The 24,526-nt window shown below is 33.1% G+C and overlaps 1 protein-coding gene across 6 annotated transcripts in view; it reads left to right on the top strand.

The window, feature by feature from the left end:
• The first annotated feature begins 1,629 nt into the window (after positions 1-1,629).
• The window catches only part of LOC135140454 (uncharacterized), an 87,307-nt gene continuing 64,410 nt past the window's right edge, over positions 1,630-24,526 (top strand). For 5 of the 6 annotated variants that reach the window (XM_064071023.1, XM_064071041.1, XM_064071031.1 and 2 more), the window contains exon 1: positions 6,988-7,197. The gene's annotated coding sequence lies outside the window, so the exon portion shown is untranslated. Of the gene's footprint in view, positions 1,739-6,987; positions 7,198-24,526 lie in introns of those variants that run through there. The other variant, XM_064071014.1, reaches the window with a different exon arrangement.

The raw sequence follows: 24,526 nt of genomic DNA, 5'->3' as shown, positions 1-24,526 counted from the left end.
ATTCCAAACCAAAAACACAATCCATTTTTAATCACACCAGTTCGACACCTCCTTTTCCGCTTTCCCGTCCAAGAAGGTTAAAAACCTGCCAGTCTCCCGGACGCGCATTATTCTAAATCAGTCAGACGTCCTGCGAACAATAAACAGAAAACTCTGCGAAAACTCACGCCAGATCAATTCAAGATTGTCTTATTGATGTCTAAACCAGCGCCTACATTAAAATGTCGTATGATTTGACGGCCACGAAGATTGATAGATCCAGTCATAACTTGCGAGTTTACTTTTACCAGATCGTCGAGAGATTAATGAGAGCTTTTACAATCAATTATCTTTGATGATGACGCTGCTTTATCGACGGAAAAATCGCCAAGCCGTCGGCTTATTTCAGTCACGTGTAACAGCAGAAAAAAATAGATCGGCCAATCAAGCGTTGATTTATTTGGGAAAGAAGGGCTCGTAAAAATTGTGAAAGTCGGGATGTTATAGGCGCGTAATTGGAGAATTTTACGGGCTTTGGTGTACACAGAGAAAAAGGTGCTTAGGAGATTTTAAATTCGATTAGCCCGGCGCATCCACCATTTTTTAATTAAATTTTTACATTTTCGTGCATTTGGAAGGAATTGGAGCGAGAGAATCCGTTCCACCTTTATACTGCATTGTTAAAAAGTGGAAGAGGCCGTCCATAAAGTTAATAGAAGAAAAGGGACAAATTGGCTCATTTCAGTTCAAATTGTTTTCTACGAAAGCGTGCACTGAATTAATTCCACATCAAAGGCATTCAAATAGAGAAACTTAGGGCTTTGTAGCCACCTACAGTGATAAGAAAAGGAGAAATCTGCTCTCATTTTACGACAGGAAAAGGCATGAATCGTACTTGGTTTAAAACTTAAAGTAATCGTAAAGTCGTTACTTTTATTGTTGTTGGTAGTCCAGAACTTTACAATTTAGATCATTTGTTAAGTAATGAGTTCGTATTTTCTCCAGACTATCTTTAAAAAGAAATGCAGACACAGTCTTCCTGTAAATACATAATATACCTAAGTATATCGACCTCAAACAACACTTACATAATTAAACTCTAAACCATTCTCCTTGAAATTATATGTCATTAAACCCACTTAGTAGTCACATAACCGCCTTATTACTATTTTACACAGCTCACACCCACCGCTTACAACTCCTTTGATTTTCTGGTAACGAAAGTCAACCTCAGTCAACTTTAACTCGAAAAACCTTTCAAGATTGACGTTCTATTTTCACCCTCATTCAACTCGATAAATCCTTGACACAACACCTTTCAATAATAAATCCAAATGAATAAAACACGACTCAGTAATTCTGATGTTTTTAATTTTAATTGACGCGCATATTTGGGCGAAAAACCGCGTGTTTCAGGACGTTTTCACGCAGTGCCGCCTGAAAACTGTAGGTGGCGCTAGGTGCAGCTGAAGCGCGGTTCGCGAATGTTGACCTTACGAACTTTCGCTGAGTAACGCTGACCTACGACAATTCAGAGAGGGTAATTCTTTTTATAGAAGCAGAAACGTGGGTGAGTTGGCTACGGGCCGGAAAATAAAAAAGTTTTAACGATTTCTTCTAAGGAGTATTGTATTTTGTGTATCGTTTAAAATTTTAATTTTGTGTAAATGAGGTGCCGCTCTTGCTGTGTTTATTGAAGCTGAAATTTACGTACTAGTAGAGGAGCTGGTGAAAAGTACTGAAATTTCATGGGTTACAGGTATTACCTTTGACTTTTATGAGCCGCGCTATAAATAAGTACATTTTAATTACGATGGAAGTGCTATTTATAGGCTCGTTTGTACATGTTTGGCGCGACTTTACATTTCCTGCAAAAAATAAAATGTTATTTGGTACTTTTTTGTCACTTAATCTATTTATACATGTTTTATAAGGTTAATTTTTTGATCTGTGTATGTTGGACCGTAGTTTTTTTTTATCAGGATTTTGTTAGTCCAAAGAATTTTATTTTATATAATTATGAGTAGCTAATATGTGGTGCTTATTTTTCTAAATAAGACACACTATATTTGTAAAACAAGTCAGAAGCAAAAAATAAAAAAATAAGAACGTATTAAATTTGCGTATGTAGACATATGTGAGCAATAAATCTATAACAAAACTATTCACGCCCACAAAGTCCATACCCCAGTCATATACGAGTATAAATATAGTTTTATTAGAAAATTATTTAAAATAAAAAGCAGCTGCAATAAATATTTTTTCTTGTTTTGAAACTCTCCCGGGTAGAGTTCTACAAAGCACAAATAAATTTTTATATCAAGATCGCAATAAAAGTTCAAAATTTAAATTATGTTTTTTTTTCCACGAATTCTGAAATTTCGTTGTTACCCACTTGTGTCCAGGATTTACAATAGTAAATTTGTTTTAATTTTTATAAAATAAGATACTCCTGCATTTCTGGTGTATGAAATCCGGGTTAAGTTTTCACCCTAGACATCCAGATTTTTGGAAAAAAAAACAAAATTTTATAACAACATTATGCAATTTAACTTCGAAACTGCATGCTAAATGGTTAATCAAAATTTATTCGTTTATCCCATTTCAAAAAATTGATGACGTCAACTCAAAATTTTGCCGAATAAATCCTCTCTGAAATATTCAAAATGTTATGACTTTTCTTGTGGTTTGTCAATGCACTCATAGTTTTTAGAATTATTTATACAGGCTGACCCAAAAAAATTAGTGAATGAGGCAGTTTATTGTATTTACAATTTTTTTATATCACTTTTTTTTTCATTTTCTTTAATTTTTCAATTTGCCATTTTTCAATGTTTCAGTTTCATCTTTTCGTTTTTGCAACTTTCATTTTTAAATTTCTCGACTTCCAAAATTTTCAGTTTTTCGTCTTTTCAATTTTTCGATTGTGCAATTTTTAGATTCTACAATATTCCATTTTTCGATTTTTCAATTTCTGAGTTTTTAATTTTCGACTTTTCAAATTTTTTTCTACAATTTTTCAAGTTCTTGATTTTTATTTTTCATTTTACCGATTTTTTAATTTTCATTTTCTCGGTTGTTGTTTCAGTTCTTGATTTTTCAATTTCTCGATTTCCCGATTTTTAAATCTTTCAAATTTGCAATTTTTAGAAATCCAAAAATTGCTAATTTGAAAGATTTAACCGATTTTTCAATTGTTCCATTTTTAATGTTTCGGTTTCATATTTTTTACTTTTGCAGGTTTTGTTTATTCAATTTTTCAATTTCTCGACTTCCATATTTTTCAGTTTGTCGGTTCTTCAATTTTTAGATTTACAATTTTTCAGTTTTGCAATTTTTTGATTTTACAATATTTATTTTTCGATTTTTCATTTCCTGTATTTTTTCAATGTTTTTTTCGAAGTTTTCGTTTATTCGGTTCTTCAAATTTTCAGTTCTTCATTTTTCAATTTCTCGATTTCCCAATTTTTAATTAAATCTTTCAAATTTTTGGATTTATTTCTCAATTAACCGATTTTTCAATTTTTCTATTTTTGAATGGTTCGGTTTCACATTTTTTCATTTTTGCTAGCTTCTTTTTTTCAATTTTTCAATTTCTCGACTTCCAAATTTTTCAGTTTTCCGGTTCTTCAATATTCCGATTTACAATTTCTCAATTTTGCAATTTTTTGATTTTACACTATTTCTCCATTTTTCAATTTTTTATTTTTCAAAATTTCGTTTCTGCAATGTTTAGATTTTTCAAAATTTTCATTTTAGACATTTTCGTTTTTTATTTTTGATTTTTCAGTTTTACAATTTTGCAATTTTTCAATTTTTCGATTCGAAACTGAAAAATGGTAATGGAATCCTCAAAATTTTGAAGTCGAAAAACTGTAACATTGAGAAATCGAAAAATTATAAAATTAAAAATTAAAAAATTGAAAAAGTGATTTTTTTTTAATTATAATTATTATTAGATACAAATTTAAAATCAAAACTATGAAAATTGCAAATCAAAAAATCAAGAAATGAAAAAATGAAAAATCGAAAAACTGAAAAATCTAAAATTGAAACAAACAAAAAATTAAAAAATCTAAAAATTGAAAAAGTTAAACAATGTACAATATTTCGTTTTTTCGATTTTGCAGTTATTCGATTTTTTAGTTTGTTAATTTTTAATCTTACGATTTTGCAATTTTTCGTTTCTTCAATTTTTCAAGTTATTTTTTTCCACTTTTTAAATTTTTCAAAATTTTTATTTTTCATTTTTAATTTTTTAATTGTACAATTTTGCAATTTTTTAATTTTATTGATTCGAAAGTTGAAAAATCAAAAATTGAGAATTCGAAAAGTGTAAAATCCAAAAATTGCAAATCGAAGAACTGAAGAAACGAAAAATCGAAAAAATTACTGGATTGAAAAATTTAAAATAAGGAAAAACGAATCGAATTGAAAAATTAGAAAGAAGGAAAAACTAAACGAATCGAAAATGTAGAAAAATAGAAATCGAAAAATCGAATAAATGATTTATTTGTTCAGTCCAATTTTTGAAAAACAGAAAAATTCAAAAAGTGAAAAATTCTGAAATAAAACTAGACAAACTGCAAAACAAAAATTGAAGAAATGAAAAATTGAAAAGTCGAAAAGTTGGAAAACGAAAAATTCAAAGCAGGAAAATTAAAATATCCAAAAATTAAAAAAATTCACATTAAAAAAAAATAGAGAACAGAACATTGGAAAACCAAAAAATTGAACTAATAAAGAGAAAAAACCGAAACGAAAAGTTGCAAATCAAAAATTGAAGAGACGAAAAACTGAAAAATCTAAACTTGAAAAAGTGAAAAATTAAAAATTTAAGAGTGAAAAAATCGAAAAATTAAAAGCCGAAAAACTGAAAAATCCAAAAAATCAAAAATTTCACATTAAAAAAAAATAGACGCTCAGAACATTGAAAAATCTAAAAATTGAAATGCATTATTGAAAAATCAAAAAACTGAAAAAACGAAAAATTGCAAATCGAAAAGTGGAAAATTGAAAAATTGCAAATCGAAGAACTCAAGAGACGAAAAATTTGAACATTTAAAAACTAGAAATCCAAAAAAATCAATCAATTGAAAAATTGGAAAAAAGGAAAAAGAATCGCATCAAAAAATTGAAAAACGCAAAAATTCTAGAAACAAAAATGGAAATAGAAACGTCAAAATTGTAAAATCAAAAACCTGTAACATTGAAAAATCGAAAAATTGGAAAATCAAAAATGAATAATGGAATAAACGAAAAAGTTTTTAAATCAAATTTGAAAAACAGAAAAATTCTAAAATGGAAAAATTGAAAAAGTGTTTTTTTTTTTAAATTGTAGTTATAAAGTATTAGATACATATTTAACACGAAAACTAGAAAAATTGAAAAAACAAAAAATTAAAAATTTAACACTTGAAAAATCGAAAACTTAAAAGCCGAAAAATTGAAAAATCCAAAAATTCAAAAATTTTACATAAAAACAGATTAGAGACTCAGAACATTGAACAATCGAGTATATAAACTGAAAAATTAAAAATTTAAAACTCGTGAAATTGCAAATCGAAAAATTGAAAAAAATTTAAATTCAAAAAAGAAAAAATTATAAACTACCGAAAAATCGAAACTTTGTAAAAATATAGACAATAAAAATCTAAACGAATAATTGCAAATCGGAAAATTAAAGAAATGAAAAGTTGAAAATATAAAAATTCAGAAATTAAGACTTGGAAATTTGTGAAATTACAAATCGGAAAATTCCAAAATGTAAAAATTGAAACATTAAAAGTTTTGAAAACTGAAAAATTTAAAAATGAAAATCGAACAGATGCATATTGTAAAACTGAAGAACCAAAAAATGAAATTTTGCAAATCGATAAATTGAAAAAAATTGAAAGCGAAAAAACAAAAAAATTGAACATTGAAAATTCAAAAAAATTTAAAAATGAAGAAAATAAAAAATCGAAAGGAAAAATTTCAAATCGAGAATTTTATGAAATGAAAAATTAAACAGTCTAGAAATTAAAGAAACAAGAAAAATGGAAAATTGCTAAATCGTAATTCGAAAAACTGAAGAAACGAAAATATTAAAAAATTAAATTTGAAAAAACAAAAGATTATAAAATCGCAACATTGAAAATTCGAATAATTGTAAGAATGAAGAAAATAAAGAACCGAAACGAAAAACTACAAATCAAAAATAAGGATCTAAAAAATAAACAAATTAAAAAACCCACACGAAAATTTACAAATCAAAAAATTACAAAACTCAAAAGTTAAATGTTAAAAATTAAACCTTGAAAACTCGAAAAATTTCAATTTAAAAGACTGTAGAAAAAAAAATTAAAATTGAATTGAAATGAAAAATTTCAGTGAAAAAAGCTGTCGAAACGGGATTCGTTGGGCGGCGCTTCAAGGATGAGGAAAGTTCTTTCGAAATAACCTTCGACCAATTTCAATTTTGTTCAAATTTAAATACGTTTGATTCATGTTAGGTGACGATGCACGTCTATGACAATGGCTGTGTTGTTGTTCGAGTAGTACCAAAGTAGTAATTAGTATTTAAGTACGTTCAATACAATTTTTGGAAAAAAAACTTTGCAAAAAATCTTCTCTGTATGCCAGCACTAAGTAGTACCTACGAAAAAGTTCACAACCATCAAGTACGCCAGTGGTACCACTAAGAGTACTACTCTCTGGTTGTGGAGATCGTGCCTACGCTTCTTTGCTTCTTCGCACCTTAGACCTCCCCTTCCACACATCCTTTCCTCGTTCCTTCGCCCCCACTCGAAAAAACCCTCTCGAATTTTCACCGAATTATACCCTGCCTTTATCAATAATTCACGCCATCGATCGCGGTTGCCTTGATGGTAATAAGTAATGGCCTGTTTGTCGCTACCATTATTAATGCACCAGGGGCCCATACGCACGCACTCACCCACGAAAAATTTTCGGCGTCCATCCATCAGTGCGTTTGGTGCACGAGCGGTGTGAAGCAGCGTCGCGATGCATCCCCGCGTCGACGCCGTCGTTTCGCGTACCTGTGCCGGTCCTCAGTTGCGTCGCGACGCTCGCCATGAACAGGTCATGTGACCCGGCCAGCCGTCGATATCATAGGTCCACTGATGGATGTGCTGTGAGCGGCGGGTGATTTTTTCAGCGCGGACTCGCGTTTTCAGTTTTTTCCCCGAGTGATGGGACTGTTCTAAACAGGGAAAGGTATGCAGTTTTTTATGAGGGGGGCGGCGGGGGTTGTATGCGCGTTTTGTTGTTTGGAGACGGCATTGATTCGACAAGTATTTCTCCTGCCGGACAATTACATCGAATGCTTGTTTATTGATTGCGGGGGAATTACGGGAATCGATATTTTAATTTTGTTTAATTGAGGGAATTATTGTTTTGGGATTTTTGGGGATTGGGGATATGTGGGTTGTTTGGGTGGAGGAGGTAAACTTTGAGAGGCACTGAGTGAGGCAATCAAGCTCGCGATAATTAAATCTGGGAGTTTGGAGCAAGTACCGATTTAATTACGTTGGGGATGCGTTTCGAGACTTTGCCGCGATGTCGATACAAATACATAATCGATTCTCCCAGATGTGATTTATAGGTAATTTATAATTCTACGAATGTGTGTACAAAAGGGATATCGATTGGAACCATTATAGGAACTTTGGTTAATTTTTTATCAACAGTAACACGAACCTTAAGCACAACATGATCGGTTAATTGGTTGAAAAAAAATTGGCCCGGCCTATTTTTTTTTGTAACTAAGTATGTAGTACTAGCACCCTTGTATACAATTGATCATCACATACTGGATGTCTCACATTTTTTGTACAGGCAATAAATGGTACTTTTTTTGGCTATTCTTGGTACTGGCATTTGCGCAGATGACAAACTTGTTTCTTTCGTTTTTTAGGTTATGTATTTACGGAACTTCCTATATCTTGCGTCGCACTATACATTTATTGTAAACTGGTTGAGTCTCATGGGTGAGTGGTTGACCCCAACTCCCACCCCACTACTCCCAGGTTTATTCAGTTCATCGTGTTTACTTAATGAAATATTAAAAAAATAACCACAACATTTCAATTCAACGTATAATGATTTTCTAAAATAATTCAAGTATTGATAGCCAGGAAGTTGAGAATGGGTAATAAAATTTATATAATTATTTACACAAAAATTCTTTTGCTTCTGAAGAAAAACATGTACCACATGTGTCTAAATGAATAAGTTTTTGAGATCATAAACCTTTTGATATTCATAAACATTATAAATTATAATTTTGCTACCGGCGTTTCCAATATTAAAAAAAATAAGCCATTGTTTTGACATAACCTTTATAAACATCCTAAAAACGCAACTGAAGCGAAATCGAGTCAAAATATTTTTCTGGATAGGTATTTTCAAATTTTTTAATGCTTCCACGTTTCCATAATTCAGAAAAATGAGATGAGTCGTTTCTGAACTGAACATTATAATAAATCAATGCGTAATTCCTCCCCGGAGGGAATGATTACATAAACTTTGCTTTACTTGTCTAAAATTTCAAACTTTTCTGTGTTCCTGTACCTACTATTTTTGAATAATAACTTTTGGAAGGAAAGAAACCTTTTTCCTCAATTTTTCAAGTTCTTGACTTTTTTTCATTTTAAAGATTTTTCAATTTTCATTTTCTCGATTTTGTGTCACAAGTTTTCGTTTTTTCATTTCCTTTATTTTTTCAATGTTTCTTTCGATTTGATACTTTTAATTTATTCGATTTTTTCAGTCTTTCATTTTTCAGTTCCTCGTTTTTCCAATTTTTAATCTTTTCAATTTTGCAATTTTTGGATTTCTCAATTATTCGATTTTCCGATTTCTTTAATTTTCAACGTACCAAAATTTCAAACTCTTATGTGTTCCTCTACTATTTTTGAGGAATACCTATTGGAAGGAAAGAAAAAATAACATTGAAATGTAGACATTTTCGAATGACGTCATATTTTCTTGGATGGATAGAGTAGACAAATTTTGGCAATAATCTTAAAATATACTAACTAATTAGGTGGTCAGTAAAGTTTTTGCACAGATTGGCTCCATAATATAATCACCAGTCAACGATAAATGTGTACAATCGCAAGCAAAAGTATTGTTGCCAGCGAGAGGTATTAGTCCTCTCTACCTCCTCGCTGGGGGTTACAATAATCCGATAAACTCTTAGGTAGGATAAAGTCGACAAAGAGCAAAAAGTCTGGATTTATTTACATTCGACCAGTTTGTTGACATCACAATTTTTCATTTTTTATTTTTTTTTAATTTTTCAATTTTTCCATTTTTCAATGTTTTGGTTTCATAATTTTTCGTTTCTGCAACTTTAATTTTTTCAGTTCAATTTCTCGGTTTCCAAATTTTTTAGTTTTTCGTTTCTTCAATTTTTCGATTTACAGTTTTTCAGTTTTACATTTTTTCGATATTACAAAATTTCATTTTTCGGTTTTTCAGTTTCTCAATTTTTAATTTTTCAATTTTTCGTTTCCTCAATTTTTTAAGTTCTTAATTTTTATTTTTCATTTTACCGATTTTTTAATTTTCAATTTCTCGATTTTTATTACAAATTTTCCTTTATTCATTTCCTTTATTTTTCAATGTTTTTTTCGATTTTATAATTTTTAATTTATTCAATTCTTCGAATTTTCGATTTTTAATTTTTTAATTCCTCGTTTTTCCAATTTTTAATCTTTTTCATTTTGCAATTTTTGGATTTCTCAATTATTCGATTTTCAATAATTTCGATTTTCAAATTTCAAACTCTTTTGTGTTCCTGTACCTACTATTTACGAAGAATAACTTTTGGAAAAAAGGAAAAAACACCATTGAGATGTTGACATTTTCGAATGACGTCATATTTTTTGGATGGATAGAATAAACAAATTTTGGCAATAATCTCAAACTACAACTAATTAGGTGGTCAATAATCAGCAGTCAACGATAATTATGTACAATCGCAAGCAAAAGTATTGTTGCCAGCGAAAGGTATTAGTCTTCTCTGTCTCCTCGCAGCGGGTTTGCATAATCCCATAAACGCTTTGGTATTATAAAGTCGACAAAGAGCAAAAAATCTGGATTTATTTACCGTCGACCAAATTGTTGACATCACAAGTTTTCATTTTTTCATTTTCTTTAATTTTTCAATTTCTGATTTCATAATTTTTCGTTTCTGCATCTTTAGTTTTTTCAGTTTTTCAATTTCTCGGCTTCCAAATTTTTCAGTTTTTCGTTTCTTCGATTTTTCGGTTTCTCAATTTCTAAATTTTCAATTTTTTGTTTCCTCAATTTTTCAAGTTTTTATTTTCCATTTTCCCGAGTTTGTTATTTTCATTTTCTCGATTTTATGCCACAAATGTTCGTTTTTTCATTTCCTTTATTTTTTCAATGTTCCATTCGATTTTATAGTTTTCAGTTTATTCAATTCTTCAAATTTTGAATCTTTGATTTTTCAGTTCCTAGATTTTCCATTTTTAAAATTTTTCATTTTTGCAATTTTTGCATTTCTCAATTATTCGATTTTCCGATTTCTTTAATTTTCAACCAAAATTTCAAATTCTTATGTGTTCCTGTGTTATCTTGAAAATAATATTGAATAACTTTTCAAAGGAAAGAAAAAACAACATTGAAATGATGACATTTTCGAATGACGTCATATTTTTTGGATGGATAGAATAAACAAATTTTGGTATTAGTCTCAAACTAATTTACTAGGAGCTCAGTAAGTACTTGAAATTGGCTCCATAATATAATCATCAGTCAAAGATAAATATGTACAATCGTACGGAAAAATATTGTCTGAACCCAGCAGCGAGAGATTAGCCTTCTCCGCCTCCTTGCTGCGGGTTGCCATAATCCCATAAACGCTTAGGTAATAGAAAGTCGACAAGGAGCAAAATTTCCTGATTTGTTACAGAAAATTTTGAATTTGAAACGAGAACACTTTGAGACAATATTTTAAACTACACACTAGACCAATTTGTTATTAAAATTATTTAGATAGAACTGCCTTCGCCCCTGAAATACAGACGAAAATTTATAAAATTTAATTTGCGAATTAAATTTTTTTTATGATCAAAATCAAATTTTGAACATTTTCGAAAAAGCTTTTAGTTTTTAAGCCAATGTTAAAAAAATGCACTGTACAACATATAGCATAAAAATACTAAAAAATACACTAATTATGTTTAATCTTATATAAAAAGAATTAAAATTCCTGGAAAACCTCACTTTTTGAACTATTTAGATTATTTAATAACTCCTTGACGGGTGTTATCGAGTTTTTTCTTGTGGAGAGGAAAGGATTTTGCCATTAAGGGCCACCCCTTTGGCTCACGACGAATAAAAAAATCATCACAATTGAGATAGGGTGGGTGGGCGGGGCTTCCATTTTGCCTTTTTTTCTTAATATATGTAGTCTTCTTTTCACAAGAAGAAACTTAAAACCTGTTTAAAATGGTAAATTTTTGTAGACAAATATGGATTTTGAAATTAAGCTCCGCCCATCGATCTGAGAACCAATTAAAAATTCATCATAGTACATTTGATTAAAAAGAAGATAAAAATCGATAGAAAACGTATTATTTTACACATTCTGAATTCAATTTACTCAGCAAAATTGTATATAACGTCATAAAATTTTGGGAGAAAAAGCAGAACAAATATTTTTGCTTCTAATTTTACTGCCTTTTTTATTTGGCGTTCTCTGGCCCCATAACCTGTTGCGCTTTCGGATTTTAATTTTACTTCTTTTACTTCCATACATACATTTATAAAAGAATTCGCAACTCCAGAAAACTTATTCCAAAAATAGATTGCGGAATTGTCATCTTTGTGCTGTGCGCGTGATTGTCGACCACCAGTTTCGGGCGATTTTTGATGAAGAAACTAACCACCAGAGGGCTCCGGTTAACATTCGAACATGTAAGCAAGAGTTAAAAAAAGGCACTGTACAATAATATAGTATAAAAAAAATACTGAAAACTACACTACTTATTTTTAATTCGATGTATAGTTTTGGAAATTCCATTGTACCCTATAAAATTTTATTGGCAATAACGAAACGGACAGTAGTACAATAACAAGAGATATTTTCGCGTGCCGGTAATCCCCAGATGTTAGGAAGCAGAATAATCCAGATCCGGACAGGGGCTATCGTTACTCATGAACGGAAATGACCATTATTTTATGAGTACAACTACCTGCTAAATGTTCTCAGACAAATTCGAGTGAACTTGTGTGAGCCACAAATATTTCTTACCATTGTACTACTGTCCGTCTCGTTATCGTCAATACAATTTTATAGGGTAAAATGAAATTTCCAAAACTATAAAAAAAAAATTAAAGTTTCTTTAAAACCTCACTTTTTTAAATTATTTAATAATTTTTTGAAAAGTCTTTTCGAGTATTTTCTTGTGGAGAAGTAAGGATTTTGCTACTAAGCTCCGCCTCTTTGGCTTACGACGAATAAAAAAAATCTCCACAATTGAGATAGGGCGGTTGGGCGGGGCTTACATTTTGCCTTCTTTCTTAATATATATAATCTTTTTTCACAAAAAGAAACTTAAAACATGTTTAAAATGGTAAATTTTTGTAGACAAATATGAATTTTCAAATTAAGCTCCGCCCCTCGATCTGACAACGAATGAAAAATTCATCACAATACATTTAATTAAAAAGAAGAAAAAAATCTACGATAGATAGAAATCGTATTATTTTGCACATTCTGAATTCAATTTACTCAGCAAAACTGTAGATAACGTCATCACATTTTGTGAGCAAAAAAAAACAGAACAAATATTTTTGCTTCTAGTTTTATTGCCTTTGTATTTGGCGTACTCTGGCCCCATAACCTGTTGAGCTTTCGGATTTTACTTTTACTTCCATGCATACATTTATAAAAAAAAATCCGCAACTCCAGAAACCCTGTTCTAAAACTAGATTGTGGAATCATCATCTATGTGCGGTGCAGGTAAATACACAAATTATTTTCAAATATATGTAAAAAAAACTAAAATTCCTGTAAAACCCCACTTTTTGAACTATGTATTTAGATTATTTAATAATTATTTGAAAAGTGTTATCGAATTTTTTCTTGTGGAAAAGTAAAGATTTTGCCACTAAGCTCTGCCTCTTTGGCTCACGACGAATAAAAAAATCTTCACAATAGAGATAGGTGGGCGGGGCTTACATTTTGCCTTTTTTCTTAAAATATATATAGTCTTCTTTTCACAAAAAGAAACTTAAAACATGTTTAAAATGGTAAATTTTTGTAGACAGATGGAGTTTGAAATTAAGCTCCGCCCCTCGATCTGACAACAAATGGAAAGTTCATCACAATACGTTTGATTCAAAACAAAAAAAAAATCGGCTACAGATAGAAAGCATATTATTTTGAACATTCTGAATTCAATTTACTCAGCAAAATTGTAAATAATGTCATCAAATTTTTCGAGAAAAAAAAGAACAAATATTTTTGCTTATAGTTTTACTGCCTTTGTATTTGGCTTTCTCTGGCTCCATAACCTGTTGACCTTTCGGATTTTACTTTTACATCTTTTACTTTTGTAAAAAAAATCCGCGAATCCAGAAACTTTGTTCTAAAACTTGATTGTGGAATCCTCATCTTTGTGTTGCGCGGGTGGCTGCCGACCACCAGTTTCGGGCGATTTTTAATGAAAATAGATTATGTGGTGTAGAAATTGTCACTTACAATAATATAGTATAAAAAATACTAAAAACTACACTAGTTATTTTTAATTCGATGTAAAAAAATAAACAAAAATTTCTATAAAACCCCACTTTCTTGAACTGTTTAAATTATTTTATAATTCTTTGAAAAGTGTTATCGAGTTTTTTCTTGCGGAGAAGTAAGGATTTTGCCACTAAGCTCCGCCCCTTTGGCTCACGACGAATAAAAAAATCATTATAATTGAGATAGGGCGGGTGGGTGGGGCTTACATTTTGGTCCTTTTTTTTAAATATGTGTAGTCTTCTTGTCACAATAAGACACTTAAAACATGTTTAAATGATAAATTTTTGCAGAAAAATATGGTTTTTGAAATTAAGATCCGCCCCTTGATCTGACAACGAATGAAAAATCCATCACAATGCAACCAAGAAATTTTGGTTCTCTATTTTATTCTACCTAAACGTTTATGGGATTATCGACGCTCTCAGAGAGGAGGCGGAGCCGCCCAATGCTTTCACTACACTGGCAATACTTTTGCGTGCGCTTGTACATACACAGATAAACAGACGGAGCCGGAAAATCTATAAAAGTACGTTTAAATTTCAACCAAAGAAGGAAGTAAGGGTTGAAAGGTAGACATTTTAGTGAAGTAGATTCGATAGAAAATTTAAATTTATAGTTCTTTTGTGTGCCGAAACAGCTCTGTAAAGGAAAAGGAGCGGCGGTATTATGCGCAATTTCTTGTTTAAAGGCGGCATTGATTCGCCTGGTATTTCCTTTTACATTCACATTACACTTATATCGAATGTTTTTTATTGATTTCGGTGGGAATTACCAGAATCGATATTTTAATTCCGGAATTATCGTTTATAGTTTTGGAATTTTTGAAAAAGGTCACGTGTGGGCGGTTTAGATTAAAATTTAGCTTTGAAGGGCACTAATTGACGCAGTCAAGCTTGCACTAATTAAATCTGTCGTACCGATTTAATTACTCGAGATGCTAGACTTTACTGCGCTGTAATATGAGTACGCAATCGATTTTCCAGACATATGATTATCCTAAATTATAACTCTAAGAATTTATACACAAAAAACGTATCGATTTCCTGTTTACAGGAACTTGTTAGTAGTAATCTTTTGTCAGGAAATATCGATGCTAAAAATTGAATCACACTGAGAAAAGTGTTTCATTTAGAACAAACTGTGACTAGTTCACCGTGAAATAAGTACCTAATGAAAATCGTTGTAATACCATGAATTTCAATCTGAACAAAGGCCGCTTTTCGCATTTTCCAGTCCCAGGAGCTTTTCCTTCGTAAATCCGGCGCGAAGACCCGAAATATAGATTGTTTGTAAGAAAAATACCGTATTGTAAACTGTCTCCCTCTTGTAATGATAGCAAACAGGAATTATAATACTGTCACAACATATCAAAAGATTTTTATTAAATAAAAAAGTAGTGTACTCGGCAAACACGATTTGGAAAAAGTAAACATCAACAATAACAACCTTCGTTTGCTTTACATTACACCTGAAATTACTTGTACATTTATCCTATAACCCCAAGTGTAAACAAGTTTATAATATCGTGATAAAAATTCAATATCGTGGAAAAAGTAGTTGGTGGGAGCGGCACCTTGGGGGTGGCTGCGTTCACAGTAATATTAACTCGAGCTGAATTTCTGCCAATACACTTATTAAAATCGATTTTAATTGCGATTCAATATGTTTCAGTTGAGTTTATGTAATTAATGTTGTGCCCCATTTCTTGTTTAATTTAAGAACTGCGAGAATCGATATTTTAATTCTGTTTGTTTGAAGAAATTATTGCAAGGTGGTGTTGTTGTTTGAAATTATTAGAGCTTAATTTGTGTTGTTTGGACGAAGGGGTAAAGGTTGAAGCGCCCTAAGTAGGACAATCAAGCCCTCTATAATTAATCAGGGAGTCTGGCCAAAGTACCGCTTGATTACGTTAATTTTTACAAAAACCAACTCCACTTTTCCTTCAATATTTATTAAATCAAGTCATAACAAGGAAGCGGAATTAAAATCCTCCTTTTCACCCATCACGTACCGACCGAGTTTACATATTAAAGACATATTTATTCAACACCAAACCGGAAACAAGCAAGCTATAAACTGTGTTATATTTCACCGAAAATATTCAGGCAACATACAACAAACGCAACCTGATCCCCGGAATCCGCGCAAACACTTCACGCCCCTGTTTTTCTCTTAAACAAACAAGTTATTTCAGAAAACGTCTATTTTAGCTGGAATTTTTGTTATCGAACGGCTTTGCCAAGGTAACGAAGTTTCGCGAATTATTTTAACATCGAAACTTTGTAATTCTAAACTGTTGGGCTTTATGCCGCTAATTGAGCACCTGGGGGATACACAACTTTAACTTTTATCCGCAGGCAACAAAAACGAGGAGAATGACAGTGATCAAATAAAATATCGCCGAAAGCTCGGCTTTGTAACTGTAATTTTTTAAGTGTGTTAAAGAAGGGAAAAACGGTTAAATCTGATGTATTTCGCAACGTTTATCACGAGATGTATTGGCTTAAGCGGATTAGTCCCGGATGAAGTAGAGTCGAAACGGGTTGACAGTGTACTACAAAAATAGTATTTGTGTTTAGTTGTAGGCAACTTTTCACTCGTTTGTTGATAACGTAAATGTGTAACTTTCATTCATACTCCTTTTTCTTTCCGTATTAAATTTTACATGCAATATCGACACATGCCACATGCAAAGTTGTTATTCACTTTCTTCATCTTCCGCGTTTTCAGTAAACTAGAAATAGCTAATTTCCATTAAATAGACACGTTTTAATTAACTATCACCGTGTTCCTATTCCGTCAACAAATATTTAGATTCGGCGAATAAAGCTTCCATTAAAGCTTTTTAGCATTGTTAGCGATCCGTCAATCTGTGTGGCAGCTTTTAAAGAAATTGTTTGGAACTGTTCGTGTGCGAAAGATAAGCTTTTACGTTGCGTGCTGTACATGGAACTTCCTAACTTTGTTTCTTCCCGTTTCTAGAGACGAGTAATAAAAACAGTTTAAGTTCCGGTGGTTTTCCGCCCGGAGTTGGTAATACATGGCGATGCGACGGAAGTTTATTTACAAAATAAAAATGTGAGCGAGAAGTAAATCCCCGGACAAATAGCCGGATTTAAATGGCGCCTACCGTAAGGATAATTAAATTTTCAGGTTTAGATGGTCTTTGTAGGAATTAATGGATTCATATGTAAATGTCAGACTGCAATAAAAATCTGAAAGGTAATTTATTTTTGGAGTTTGCGATTTTAGCGGAATTACGCTTTAGATAAAAACTTGACTGTACTGCGTGTGTTCCCATTTTTGATGAAAATAATGGGATTATAGTGGAAATGTTCAAACGCGTTCTTTTTTTGTGGAGCTTATACAACAGGGCTAAAAATAGGACTAAACAAATTTCCTGGATTAAAATGATGTTTGTCAAGCTTAACGTGCAGTTTGATTATCGAGTCGTAATTATGTTCCTTGTTCAGTTAAAAAATTAAATTCATTCCGCTGCTACTATAAATAGGTCACAACGCTTAAAACTACAGAAACATATAGGGTGTTTCATTAACATCCCGAAATTCTTTCATACATAAACATCAATTTTCACCCCAGCCTTGAACTGACAATTCGCTTGCAAATCCATCGGTTATAAAATCTCATTTGAAGGCATTTGCCTTGCAAATAAATCCATTCATTCCGCTCGTTTACCCGATTTGTTGACGTTATTACCAGTGGCGTCACTTAGTTTCAAACATAACTCGACAAAATCTTCAAAAACGTTTTTAACGACAGCATCCATTCCACCGTCACGTCTTTATCGACCTTTCCGGAATTAAATCCACCCTTAAAAATGTTAATAGATGCATAGAAACTTCAAACGAAATAAATTTTAACATCTTGCCACCCCCCCATTTTAATTCGTTAAATATTAACGAACCCAACCCAATTCCTAGTCGCTTGTTTTTCTCTTTTTGAGTCTGGCATCCTTGATGACACGCACGCTAAAACCATCAACCCTTGCATGTTTATTACAATTCAAATATTCAAACTGGATTTAAAATCGAAATGAAAAAAAACGTGTTTATTGTCGGTGAACCGCAGTCATTTTTGAGCTGATTTTTTGGCGCTAAAAAGTGTCCAAAGCCCGCGGCAATCTCCGAAATAATCCCCCAATCCGCCGTAATTTAATACACTCCAAGCGCGTCCCCTAATTGCCAATTGAATTAAGAAGAGTGAAAAGAAGGGCACTTTAGAAAACGTTTTATTCGAATCGGGCAAACCGGAAAGTCGGATTTGTGTGTAATGCTGGCGTTTCCTTCCTGCAGTAATCAAGAAGGCTAAGTTTTAGGGGGTGGTCCCATCGCGTGCCGCCGCCAAAGGTCGTGTTTGTTTTCAACAGAGCTAATGATGGGACGAATTTCGCCGTGAAAGGAAAGAGTTTGGGACTGGAGTTTGGTTGCGCTAATTAATTTAAAAGGGGTTGTTTAAATTCTGAAAGATTTTTTATTTTATTGTTATAAGGCGTCTGGGGGTTGAGTCGCGTGTGGAACGACACGTTTTGCTTATCCGTGGAATTAGGGGGAAATTTGCAAATTTTAAGGGATGTTTGCATTTAGCTTGGTGGAGTTTACCGGTTTATTTCGTTTGGAGGAAGGGAAATTTTATAGCGACGTTAAAAGGGAATACATTAATTATTTTTGCGCTTGTAAAAGCTGCGTGTTTGTATTTTTCTTTTTAGTTTAAATTTAGTGGTGGCATGCAACGGGTTTGCTGGCTTGCGGGGTTCAATTTACCCGTATGCGTATTTTTTGTTTGAATTATGGGGGATGTTTTTCTGAAATTCGTTTGTTGTGTTTGTTCAAAATTATATATACTTTTAATGTACACATGCATATTTCTTGTTGTTTGAAGAAAATTAAATTACCGACACGAATAAAACATTGTGAAATATATATTTTATTGGCAGTGTAGTAAATGAAAATAAACTTTGAAGGAACATAATTAAATTTAGCAAATCTGATTGTTCTAAAATTAGAATTTTCAACTGCAGATCCGAACATAATTACACCTTTTATATTCCATGAAACGTAATCTTGAACCATTTTATTTAAATTAACTTTCGCAGCACGATACAATTCTTCTTTTGAATTTTCATTCAGAACAAATAAACAGAATTTCCTTTACTTTCCGACGTCGAATTCAACGTTTAAACTTTTACGAAGGAAGCTAATTAAAGTAATGAAACTGTCTTTCCAAGCAGATATTATACAGCAATATAGATGTTTGCAACGTCGATCACACTAATTAATTAGTAAGTTAAAGTTAACTACATTAACTGCTAATTACAAAGTGGAAACTGAATCCAATTTAATAAAGACTTTTTCTGTGAAACACTTCATAAATAATTCTGTTTGACACGGCTGTCCAATATCATTTTACTTCCCGAGCGTGGACGAAGGAAGTATTGTAATCGATGACCCCTAGAGTACGAAGAGATAGGTCTCCTGTTTCCGTCTGCCTCTCTATCTGTCTGTTTGTCCGTCTGTCTGCCGTCCCCACCAATAATGTGATGACGTCACTTCAAAATTGTACATAATAAATGGGTTTTAAATTGTATAAAATAACATAGTCCTACACATGTTTTCGATGACTCCCTATTAAGTTTTTACCCGAAACATCCAGATTTTTGGAAAAAAAAACCAAAATTATAAAACAATTTATAATTCAATTTTGCATCTGCAAAACCCAATACTTTGAAATTTTGCAGACATTTTTAAAGTTATTGTAAGCATGGTGAATTGTTAATCAAAATATATCTGTCTATCCCCTGAAAAAATTGACGACGTCATCTCAAAATTTTGTTCAATAAATTCTACCCAAAATGTGCAAAATATACTGATTTGAATAAAAAGTGCAACACCTATTATTCGTCAAGGGATTTTGTTGAAATTTTCACAGAAGGTGTAATCTAGCATATGCAGTAAGTGATTAAAATTGGAACAAAAAATTCCAGCGATAGCTGGACTTTTCTTCTGTCTTTTGTCTACAAGGTCTGGCTCTGTCACATAGCCAATGCAAAACTCTTACCAGCTTTTCTGTCAAATTCGTGTCAAACGCATCTTTCACAATGCCTAGAATTCGACAACCTGCCAAGTATCGTCACCTAAGTCAGTTTGAACGAGGCCGAATAATTGGTTTGAAAGAGGCTGGATTTTCATTGCGGGAAATTGCCAATCGTGTGGACCGCAATGTAGCAACGGTACTAAGATGTTGGTCGAGATGGTCTGAAGAAGGACTTCATGAGCGTCGCCGCGGATCTGGACGTCCTAATACCACTACTGCTCGTGAAGAACGTCACCTAAGAACTTTAGCGCTAAGAGACAGGTTTTCCACAACACGTGCTGTGGGAAATCATTGGTTGGAAACTCTAGAAAGAAGACTGTCAATGGCATCCGTATATCGCCGAATAAGATCTTATGGACTTCGTTCGTACCGACCATTTTGGTGTCTACCTCTTACTCCACGTCATCGCACCCGCAGGCTAGAGTGGTGTAATGAGCGAGTGAATTGGGTGCAAGAATGGCATAACGTGGTGTTCAGTGACGAATCCCGTTTTTGTTTGTGGGCCCATGATGGGCGTAGGAGGGTCAGACGACTACGTGGAGAACGCAGAAATTTAGATCTTGCTCTTCAACGTCACACTGCCCTTACGCCAGGAGTGATGGTTTGGGGGGCTATTAGTTATAACAGTAGATCACCCCTCGTTTTCATTGAAGGCAATTTAAACGCTGCCGGGTACATAGCAAACGTATTGGAGCCCGTTGCAGTACCATATCTTCGGGGGTTAATTAATCCCATTTTCCAACAAGATAATGCTCGCCCACACACGGCGAGGGTTACAACACAGTATCTGGACGAAACTAGTGTGGTGGTACTTCCATGGCCTGCGCGGTCCCCTGATCTGTCTCCAATCGAGCACGTCTGGGATATGCTCGGTAACCGACTGGGTAATTTACCCCATCCTCCGGATACTTTGAATGATCTTCGGCTTCGTCTTCAAGAAGCTTGGCGTGAGCTACCTCAGGCCGATATTAATCATCTGATTGATAGTGTACCTCGGCGAGTAAATGAGTGCATAATTAATCGCGGTGGGGCAACTCATTATTAAGTAACTTTGTTAATTGTTACCCTTTCTTTTTCAAATTGTAATCATTTTCTTGTCGCACTACATTATAGCTTCTGTGAAAATTTCAACAAAATCCCTTGACGAATAATAGGTGTTGCACTTTTTATTCAAATCAGTATATATATGATGAGTTTTTACTTGTGATTTATCATTGTATTCATATTTTCTAGATTTGCTTAAAAGAATTAATAAATGACTCAATTTTTGTTATTGATTAAATCAGGAACGGCTCACTCCATTTTCCCAGAAAATTTTGAGAATACAATACTGATATTTTTCAATTTCCATTTTACACTAAATAAAATAAGTCAGTCAAATGAAGACAGGAGTTGGCCGGAGCTACATTTATCGGTTCTCTAGTTTTATGAACAAAGAGTAGCCCCCCCCACCCACCTTTTCTTCATTCCAGTGACTACTCTTAATATTGTTCAGTCCTATCTTAGCAAGTTTTAGCCCCGCCCACCCACCCTTTTTTTCTTGGAAGATATGTCATTTACCAAAATCAATCGTACCTTAACAAGTACTAGCCCCAAGGGAGCTACATTTAACTATTTTCTAGTTTTGTGAACAAAAAGTAGCCCCCACCCACCCAACTTTTCTTCGTCCAGTGACTGCTCTTAATATTGTTCAGTCCTATCCTAGCAAGTTTTAGCACCGCCCACCCACCCTTTTTTTCTTGGAAGATATGTCGTTTACCAAAATCAATCGTACCTTAACAAGTACTAGCCCCACCCACCCACCCTCTATTTTTTTTTTGAGGGTATGTCATTTACCAAAATTAGTCTTATCTTAGCTGATACTAGCCCCACCCTTTCATTCGGAGTGGACAAAATGAATCACTGAAATGGAGACCGGGTGGGTGGGCGGGGCAATTATTTGGTCTTTTGTAAAGCGAGTATGGGAACTAATAGAACGTAGGCTGTCAAAAAAAAGCATTAATCGTAATTCTTTTGTTATACTACTTATTTGCTATAATTCTTTATTTCTTATCTCTGAAGAAAAAGATGGGAGAACGGGTCGGTGGGCGGGGCCTATTTTTTTTCCTATCGAATCTTTTATAAGCAAGCAATAGCCCCGCCCACCCGTCCTCTATTTTCTTAGAAGCTATATCGTTTGCCAAAATCAGTCTTATCTTAGCAAGTACTAGGTCTTGCCACCCACATTTTATTTTCTTAGAGTCTACGATGTACGTTATTTATCAAAAGCAATCTTACATTAGCAGACACTAGCCCCGCCCACACACTCTGTTCTCATTCTAACGATTTTATCTCTCTCCTACTAAGATTGACTTTTTATTCGGACTACATAAAATGGATCTTTAAAATGGAGGGGAGGTGGGTGGGCGGGGTGAATTATATGTTCTTTTGTAAAGTAAGAATGGAAACTAATAGAACGTAGGCTGTTAAAAACAAACGTTGATCGTAATTCTTTTGTTAATACTACTTATTTGCTTTAATATTTATTTCTTATTTCTGAAGAAAAAAATGAGAGAACGGATGGGTGGGCGGAGGCCAAGTTTAACTTTTTCCTGTAGAACCTCTTAAAAGCAAGCAATAGCCCCGCCCACCCATCCTTTCTTCATTCCAGTGATTCAACTTCCATTTTACACTAAATAAAATAAGTCTGTGAAATGAAGAAAGGGGGTGGCCGGGGCTACATTTAGTTTTATGAACAAGCAGTGGCCCCGCCCACCCACCCTTTCTTCATGCCATTGACTACTCTTAGTAAGTCCTATCTTAGCAAGTTTTAGTCCCGCCCACCCACCCTTTTTTTCTTAGAGGATGTGTCATTTACCAAAATCAATCGTATTATAACAAGGACTAGCCCCGCCCATCCGCCCTCTACTTTCTTTAAGGGTATGCCATTTACCAGAATCAATCTCATTTTAGCTGATACTAGCCCCGCCCTTTCATTCGTGGTAGACAAAATGAATCACTGAAATGGAGACCGGGTGGGTGGGCGGGGTCAATTATATGTTCTTTTGTAAAGCGAGAATGGGAACTAATAGAATGTAGGCTGTTAAAAAAGCGTTAATTTTAATTTTTTGTCATACTACTTATTTGCAAAAAGATTTATTTATTATTTCTGAAGGAGAAAACGGGTGTGTGGGCGGGGCTAAATTTAACTTTTTCCTACAGGATGTTTTATAAGCAACATTAAATTTTTTTTTATTCTTAAAAACTTAAAACACATTTAAAATGGTAAATTTTTGTGAAGAAATATGGATTTTGCAATTAAATTCCGCTCCTTTGCCTTTCGACGTTTAAAAAAAAATCATCACAATTGAGATCGGGGGGTCAGCGGGGCTTATATTTTCCATTTTTTCTCAATATACGTAGTCGTCTTTTCAGAACAAAAACTTAAAACATGTTTAAAATGGTAAATTCTTGTAGACAAATATGGATCTTGCAATTAAGCCCCGCCCCTCTGCTTACGACGAATAAAAAAATCATCAAAATTAAGATAGGGCGGATGGGTAGGGCTTATATTTTGCCATTTTTGTCTTAATATACATAGCCGTCTTTTCACAACTAGAAACTTAGAACATGGTTAAAATGGTACATTTTTGTAAGGAAATACGGATTTTGCAATCATGGGGCCGAACCTAATTGCAAAATCGATATTTCCTTATACAAATTTTCCATTTTAAACATGTTTTAAATTTCATGTTGTGAAAAGCAGTCTGCATATATTAAGAAAATAAAAGGCAAAATGAAGGCCCGCCCACCCACCCTATCGCAATTCTGATGAACTTTTTTATTCGTCATGAACAAAGAGGGCGGAGCTTAACTGCACAATACTTATTTCTTCACAAGAAAATAAAAACATGAGTATCATGATGTTCAAACCATTTATGTACATTAAAAAAAAGGCAAAACTTAAAACACATAAAATGGTAAATTTTTGTAAGGAAACATGGATTTTGCAATTAAATTCCGCTCCTTTGGCTTTCGACGATTAAAAAAAAAATCATCACAATTGAGATAGGGCGGGTGGGCGGGGCTTATATTTTCCCTTTTTTCTTAATATACTTAGTTGTCTTTTCAGAACAAGAAAATTAACCACATGTTTAAAGTGGTAAGTTCTTGTAGACAAATATGGATCTTGCAATTAAGCCCCGCCCCTCAGCTTACGACGAATAAAAAAATCATCAGAATTAAGATAGGGAGAGTGGGCGGGGCTTATATTTTGCCATTTTTGTCTTAATATACATAGCCGTCTTTTCACAACAAGAAACTTAGAAGAACATGGTTACATTTTTGTAAGGAAATATGGATTTTGCAATCATGGGGCCGAACCTAATTGCAAAATCGATATTTCCTTATACAAATTTTCTATTTTAAACATGTTTTAAACTTCATGTTGTGAAAAGCAGTCTGCATATATTAAGAAAATAAAAGGCAAAATGAAGGCCCGCCCACCCACCCTATCGCAATTCTGATGAACTTTTTTATTCGCCATGAACAAAGAGGGCGGAGCTTAACTGCACAATACTTTTTTCTTCACAAGAAATTAAAAACATGAGTATCATGATGTTCAAAGAATTCTATGTACATTAAAAAAAAGGCAAAATACGCACCCCGCCCACC

The sequence above is a fragment of the Zophobas morio genome, unplaced genomic scaffold, assembly GCF_036711695.1.
Source record: "Zophobas morio isolate AGI-343-1 ecotype UQ-CSIRO unplaced genomic scaffold, CSIRO_AGI_Zmor_V1 ptg000004l, whole genome shotgun sequence".
NCBI classification, from domain to species: Eukaryota; Metazoa; Arthropoda; class Insecta; order Coleoptera; family Tenebrionidae; genus Zophobas; species Zophobas morio.
Note: the sequence above shows the minus strand (reverse complement) of the source record. Positions and strands in the feature narration are given on the sequence as shown.